This window comes from Dipodomys spectabilis, unplaced genomic scaffold, assembly GCF_019054845.1.
Source record: "Dipodomys spectabilis isolate Male_0828 unplaced genomic scaffold, ASM1905484v1 ptg000069l, whole genome shotgun sequence".
NCBI lineage: Eukaryota > Metazoa > Chordata > Mammalia > Rodentia > Heteromyidae > Dipodomys > Dipodomys spectabilis.
In genome coordinates, this window is record NW_024870746.1 from 24,045,001 (window position 1) to 24,052,876 (window position 7,876).

Below are 7,876 nucleotides of genomic sequence, written 5' to 3' on the forward strand. Positions count from 1 at the left end.
AAAAAAAAAACTTCCAGCCAGGCACCAGTGACTCACATCTTGTAATCTTAGCGACACAAGAGGCTAACATCTGAAGATCCCAGTTTGAATCCAACCCAGACAGTAAAGTCCCTGACTCCAATTAACCAGCAAAATTTAGAAGTGAAGGTATGGTTCAAGTGGCATCCTTGAGCATAAAAGCTAAGGGACAATGCCCAGTCTCTGAGTTCAAGCCCCAGTACTGGTACAGAAGAAGGAGGAGGAGGAGGAGGAGGAGGAGGAGGAGGAGGAGAAGGAGGAGGAGGAGAAGGAGGAGGAGGAGAAGGAGGAGGAAGAGAAGGAGGAGGAGAAGGAGGAGGAGGAAGAGGAAGAGGAGGAGGAGGAGGAGGAGGAGGAGGAGGAGGAGGAGGAGGAGGAGGAGGAGGAGGAGGAGGAGGAGGAGGAGGAGGAGGAGGAGAGATGACAAAGAAATAAAATGACCAAGTTCCCTTCCATGCTCCAGAAATGAAGACTCCTATAACATAGGAGTCAAATCCCTGATAGCTCGTGAGATGAAAGGGTAGAGACAACCAAAGTGAGCAGGCAGTTTACAGGGAGATACGGCGTGAACTGAAGGATATGTGAACAAGGAGGGGACAACATAGCAACTGGGCAGGGAATGGGGGTAAATCAATGTTGGTGGGTTGGGCTGTCTAGGATGGAGAAAGCGCTGGCTCCTGAGCTCACTGCTTTCTGGGCATTATCTTGTCTAATCTTCCCAATGTCCCTCTGAAGTGGGTGCTGTTATTGCTCATATTTGGGGAAGAACAAAGTGAGAGCCCAGAGAAGTTCAGTAACTTGCCTGTAAGCACACAACTCGTTCCTGGTGGAGCCAGGGCCAGGATACACTGGTTGGAGCATCTGTTCACAGACTCCCTTTGAGGACCGGAGATGGCATCAAGTGGTGACACGCTCCTGTCCTTAGCAAACAGCCCCCCCCCCCCAAGCCATCGGCTGCCGTGATTCCTTGCTGCTTCTGCACTCCCTGCACTGTGGAACAGCCCGGATCCTGCCCACAAGCTTGGCATCCTGCCTGCCCCTTGAAGATGTCTCCAGCAAGAATCACAGCCAACAAATGTACCAGCAGAAAGAGACAAGCTAAATGCTCATGAGGTTCCCAGGGAACAATGCGACTCTGTGAGCAGCCAGGCTGGAGCCCAGGCCTGGAGTGCTGACAGGAACTAGCCCCGGCCAACCAAGGCTTCTCGCAGGAGTCTAGAATCTGCTCACACTGAAGGCTGCTCCCTTACTCAGAGGCTGGGGTTGAAGACATTTCTTCAGCCTTGGACCCCAGCAAGACCCCATCAGCCTTTCCCTCACTTACCCAGGGTCTGCCCACAGTGCCAGGAAACTCTGAGAAGCTCTCTCCTGCACCCTCGGCCTGGGCCACCTTGCTCAAGGATTTCCAAGCACATATCACAACTGTAAGTCCCAGAGGGAGAGAGACAGGCAGGAGCTGGCCTGGCTGAGGAGCCCCAGTGCCCTGCCCAGAATGGGACCTGCTACTTATCTAGGGTGGAAAACTTGTTCTTGACACCTTAGCCCTTCCTGAGTGGTTCAAAGGAAATTGCTGGAAAGAGGAAGACAGAAGAACAGCATGCTAAGTGCCCTGATTTTGGAAGGCTAAACAACACACACACACACACACAAAACACAACACAACACAACAGCAGTTAGAGGTTTGCTTTGCTGAAGGTGTCACCGATAAATTCCTGGACTTGTTCCCAAACCACAGCCCCTGGAGCAAGACTCAATTTGCACATATTTCCCTTCACTCTCTCTCTCCAGGGTGAACTGGAGGAGGCTTGGCTGAAAGATTCTTGTTCATTCCTAGCGTGATCCAACTCTCAGGAGTCTGGTTTCTTCCAGGCAGGGAAGCACTGGAGAATGAGGGGCTGATATCATTCAATACTCATACTGTAGACGCGCACAGACACACGCTCCTGAGAGTGCCAGTATTCCGGCACAGCTGATGTTCTGATGCTTTTGCTGTGCTGGACCAGTTGAGAAAATAGCCTCCCTGAACCCATTCTGTCACTCAGTTGCATCTCCTGGAGGGAGTGGGAGAAGGCTACAGGGGCAAGGGTGGCGTGAAGAGGCTGTCATCTAGCTGGGGTGTGGCTGAAAGGCAGAATGCAAAGGGGCATCAGAGAGATGATGGAGGCAGACAAATAACCAAGTGGCTGGTGATCACCCACAGACCATTTGTTTGTGCCAAAGGGAAGGGATTCATCTTACATCAGCACCTTCTTTTGCCTCTATGCCATACTTTCAAAGGTGGAGAAATTCAGTCTCCAGGAATTAATGCAGTGCCCAAGATCACATGACTAGCAGAACTCAGAAGCAGCCTGAAGTCTGCTTTCCTCCTACCGTCTCCTGGTGCCTCTCAAGTACCTGTACATACTTAGCTTCGAGGAGCTGTTGAGATGAAACACATCTGGAAAGGCCCAGAACATCTCACCCTTGGCTGATGTGGAGTTCAACACTCAGCCTTCAGCACACAGATAGTAGAGATCCGTGTGGCCAGCAGTCACTGAGGAAAACATGAGCTGCGAGGACCGGATGGGAAAGTGGGGGAGAGGCACCTGCTAGTCCCATAGAGAACATTGACTGGGAAGGAAGAGATGGAAATGCCTTATTTCCTAACCAATAATCCCACAGTCACAATACACTAAGTTCTCACCTGATTCCCTCACTACCCAAGCCAGACCCTGGAACCCAAGATTGCCAATTTCCTGCCTCTCCAGCAATTTCAGTTCTCCCTGAATTGGAGATCCAGGCTTTCTACACCCTACTCTTCAAAGCAATGCCTGTACACACTCCATGTGTGCTTGGCTTAAGGCCCCAAAGTCAGAATCGCAGCCAGGAGGCTGTCAATCAACATTAACAGCCTGAAACTCTCCCTTCCTCACCAGCTCTCAGCTTTGCCAGGGCAGCGTGAACTGCCTCGGAGACTCACCCAGGCCACTGATTTCTGGTTCTGAGCAGATCCTCTTCTTTCTAGAAGCTGTAGGACCAGCCCACCTAGGAGCCTTATCCCCTCATGGGCTCCTGGGCCCCACACTGCACACCTGCTTCCCTTCCAACAGAGGCAGTCAGGGCCCTGCTGAGCAGAGCAGTTCCTCTGTGGCCATGGCCCATGCTTGACCACATTGGGAGAGCAATATGGAGCACTGGGAGGAGAGGAGGTCCCCTGAGCGACCTCTGGCCTCTGTGGGGAAAGAGCTGGCTTTGTGGCTCAGGGCTGAGAGGAGTGATGGGCTGGGGTCCTGCAAGACCCACCAGAGTGAGCTGTCTCCTCAGTTCTGCCCTCAACATTCCCGCTGACCTTGGGTTGGCCCCTAAATTTTTCTAGGACCTCAGGTTTCTCATCTGCAAAATGACAGAGGTGAACAGATGAACCCTAAGCCCAGTCCTCAGCTCCCTCTCTGTGACAGTAGAGTGTAACATGGAGAGTCTGTGGCCCAATCTGACCTGACTTTCCAGACAGGTCCTGACCAGATCTTCCCTACCTCAGAGGCCCATGCTAAGCTCTGGTCTAATATCCTCCAGTCAGTCCTGTGGTCCTGTGCATTCTGGAAGCTTCCTTCTGCCTGCTCCTGTCACAGTACTCACCTCCCAAGTCTGGTCCTCACTGGGTCTTGATTGCCTTTGCCCAGCACAGTGCCAGACATGTGGTAGGAGCTCAGGTTCCCTGTGTGGAAGACAGAGCCCTGTTGGAATCTTCTTCTTCACCTTGCCAACCCCCCTCCCTGCAAGGTCCTAACCAGCCTCCGTATCTCTGCTGGAGTGCTGATCCCTGGGCTTCCCTGGAGAGATAAGTGAGGATTTGCCTTTCTCTGGGGAGCTCTGTACTCTGCCAAGCCCTGCATGCTTATGAACCTGGCAGCAGCAGGGTCAGGTCAGGTCCTATGCCACCAGACAGGAGGGAAGACCTTTCTGTCTTCAGCGTTGAGGTGTTTGCTCAAGTCACTAGGCTACTCTGCCCCAAACATGATCCTACCCACACCCTTGGCACAGGCCCCACCAGGCACTCATGCAAGAAGCCAACACATGTAGATAAGCCCCAAGGCCCAAAGATGGGCAGCACTGGCAGAATTGGTCTTCTGCTTATAAGTCTAACTTCAGTGTGCTTGTCTAAAAAATAGCTGCTCCTTAACTGAACCATCTCAAATATGAGGTGTGGCAGGAGGGCACTTTGTGAATACTATGGTTTTAATCAAATAACTCAGAAAATCCTGAAAACTTGTTTGGAATGAGTGACTGTGGGGGGGGGGGTAATCTAAGACAAGGTCAGAGGATGACCAAGTACTACTAGATCATGGGAGAACACAAGAATGGGTTTAGAGCAGAGGATACTGAATGGACTCAGAAATTAGAGAGAAAGCTGAGGAAGCAGATAGGAAGTCCTTGCAACAGTGCATAGAGGGGCAGCATCCATCCACCTTAATCTTGGGTCCAAACTACAATCTTCCTATGGGAAATATTCCCTTCTATCCTCCAGGCTCTCCTCTCCCTTAGCACTCAGCTTCCTTATCACAATGGCCTCCATCTCCCTGACATCTCACTATATCTTTTCAGGATCAGAAATCTGTCTTAGCTATCTCAGTGTCCCCAGGACAGGACAGGATCCTGGCACTAACAAAGGGGTTTTGGATGGATGGATGAGTGGATGGGTGGATGGAAGTATGCATGTTTGCATGCATGCATGGATGAACGGACAGACAGAAACAACTTACCACCCTAGGGTGGGGTAGAGAAGAATCTGCACTGCTCCTAAGCAGTAGAGAGCGAACGTTCACCTGCTTTTATCATGAAAACATAATTAACAAAACCCAAGACTGAACTATTATTATATGTTATCAATATGCTTTTTGCTCCTTTTACTTTGTTTCTGAGTCTTCACCTGTTTTTTGTTTTTTTGTTTTTTTGCTTCTGTTACCTATCCGCCTGCTTCTCCATATTTTTTTTTGGGGGGGGGGGGTCGGTCGTGGGGCTTGAACTCTGGGCCTGAGCGCTGTCCCTGCACTCTTCAACTCAAGGCAAGCGCTTGAGCCACAGGACCACTTCCTGTTTTCTAGTGGTTTATTGGAGATAAGAGTCTCACGGACTTTCCTGCCTGGGCTGGCTTTGAACCTTGATCCTCAGATCTCAGTCTCCTGAGTAGCTAGGATTACAGGCGTGAGCCACCCGCACCGGCTCCATATTTTTGTGTTCCCTTCACCAACTCTAATTCTGTCCCACAGAAAACATCTACCCAACATACCTCTAAGATGTGCTTTCAGCCACCAGGCCTGCTCTCTTCTTTATTGTTGGCCTCCCCAGTTTTTGCTCTGGTTTCTTTGGTGATGTGCCCCTCATCCACGACCCATCCCAGATTCTGAGACCTCTGTCTATCTCCCTTGATAACTGCAGAGGGAACTTCTGGGCTCATCCTTCCTGTCCTATTATGTAAGACCTCCCTGACAGAATTTTGCTGAGACAGTGAAGAGTTGTGGGGGAAAAGCCAACAAGTTCTCAAGTCAACACCTGTACTTCAGGCTTCAGACACCTTGGAAGTTACTCAAAAAGAAGGCTGAGGGCTGGGAAGGTGGCTCAGTGGTAGAGCGCTTGCCTTGCATGCATGAGGCTCTGGGTTCAATTCCTCAGCACCACATAAGCAGAAAAAAAAAAAAAAAAGCTGGAAGTGGCGCTGTGGCTCAAGAGGTAGAGCGCTAGCTTTGAGCTGAAGAGCTGAGGGACAGCGCCCAGGCCCAGAGTTCAGGCCCCACGACCGGACCCAAAAAAAAAAAAGAAGGCTGAGTGTGTCTCAAAGGTGGAGGTGTTGGATAAAGAAAGCCTCATCCTTAGCTTTGCAGAGGATTTGAAATCAAAACATCCAAATTAGATTCCTCTTTCTTCCATCCAGATCTTTGTGAGCTTGAGTGAGTTATTTCACTTCAATCAACTTCAGTTCACTTATTCCCTCCTCCTCCCCCCCCCCCCCCCCATCCAATGAGAATAGCATGCCTGTATTACGTCACCGGTGTGAGAACTAAACCAGACAATCTGTATGAAAGCCAAGTGTTACTATGGAAAGTAGGCCAGCCTCTGGAGAATTGAACTCACATGAAATAGATTCACGCTAGACCCACTGGTGTAACCCAGAAAAGAACATGGGTCATTTAAAATGGGATGTCTGTTCAGTGACAGAGCACCTGCCTAGCATCTATGAGACCCTGGGTTCCATCCCCAGTACTGCCAGAGTAAATGAGCCACATATTTGCAGACAGCAGGATGCTCTAGTTAGTAGGCGACACATTCTCTGCCCAGACAGATGTACAGGTAGAGGATTCCCTCGTGGGCATGGCACCTCAGCAAAGGGACTTGGTTGTCTGATTTCATAGCCACTGTCACTTGGCTATAGTAAGAGCCTGATGACTCATTTGCTTTCTAGGAATTTCCTGGCCAAAATGTAGAGCAGGTCAGGCAACCTATGACACTGGACAATGCTAGAAACTCATGGAGAAGTTCTTGCTCTCTGGTCCTGCTCTGTTCTAAGACTCTACCCTGCTCACACCAAACCGGTAGGGATATAGTTGTGAACAAAGCCCTCCCCATGGGCCACACAGTCTTTGGAGACCAACTGGCAATTAAGCACCTAATCACCATTCATTGTGAGCAGTGTAAGGAAGGGGCGTGCAGAAAGGCCACAGGCATGAATGAGCAATACAACATTCGTCCCAGAGTCAGTGTCCACACACAGAGCCTTCCTGGCTGGGGGGCAGCCATACTTGGGTCCTGGCATACTGGTTTTCTTCAGTGAGTTGCTTGGCTACAGCCAGACAGCTGTGAATGACCTTGGGTATTTCCCTGGCCCCTATAAGCAAGGCTTATAATTGTTGGGCTTGCCAACAATTCATTCTTCCATTCAATAAGTATTTGTTGAGTCTGTATTACGTACAGAAACTAGCTCATTTTACTTTTGCCCCAACTTCTAGCGGTGCCTCACTGAAGCACCTATACTGACTCCATGGTGGCTAGATGGGAGGAAGTGAGCCCTGAGAGAATGCAGTTCTAGATGTCTTCAAGAAAGGGCACCTGTCCTCAGGAAGGGCTCTTCTTTCCCAATGGATGGAGAGAGTCTCCCCATCCTCCCACTCCCTCCTACTGAGTCTTTACTGAATGGCTGAGCATGGGATGGGTAGCTTTAACCCTTAAGGTTGGCACAGTCTGGGTAGCACCCCAACTCAGGCAGACACTGACTTCTAGAAGTGACAGAGGCCCAGGGATGGAAACTTGCTCAGCCTAGGCCACCCTTCATAGAACTGTACTGAGCACAGTCTACTGAGCTCTTCCCTCTACCCTAAGTTCCCAGGCTCTCTCTGTATGCCACCCCAGAAGTTAAGGGGGACAGGGACACTCTCCCCACCACCAGGAGAGATAGACTGAGATGCAGATTTCCCAAATGTCACAGGGTCAGGAAAGCACCTGCGAACCAGGTTACAAGCCTCCACAATGGGCGCTCAGGGCCTCCTGGACATGCCTCATCCCCTCCCCCAGGGGTGTTCAGAGGTCCACTGCCCCCCCTACTCCCCTAGATCTCAACCTTCAAAGCAAGGGCCCCACAACCCCACCCCTCAGGGGGCCTCAATGGTGCCCATTGTCCAAGAGGCTGTTTGGCTTGACCCCCAGCCCAGCGAGCAGCACCACAGCAAGCTCAGAGTGGAATCTGCCTTGTGCCCCTCCTCGGTTGGCCGCCTTGGGGGAGCCTGCCGGGTGGGACCCCACTGAATGTGATCTATTGTCTTTGGGGTAGATTTAGGAAGTGCCAAGCTCCCATCAAACAGCCCTGCTCCCCAGGTAAAACAAAAAAAGG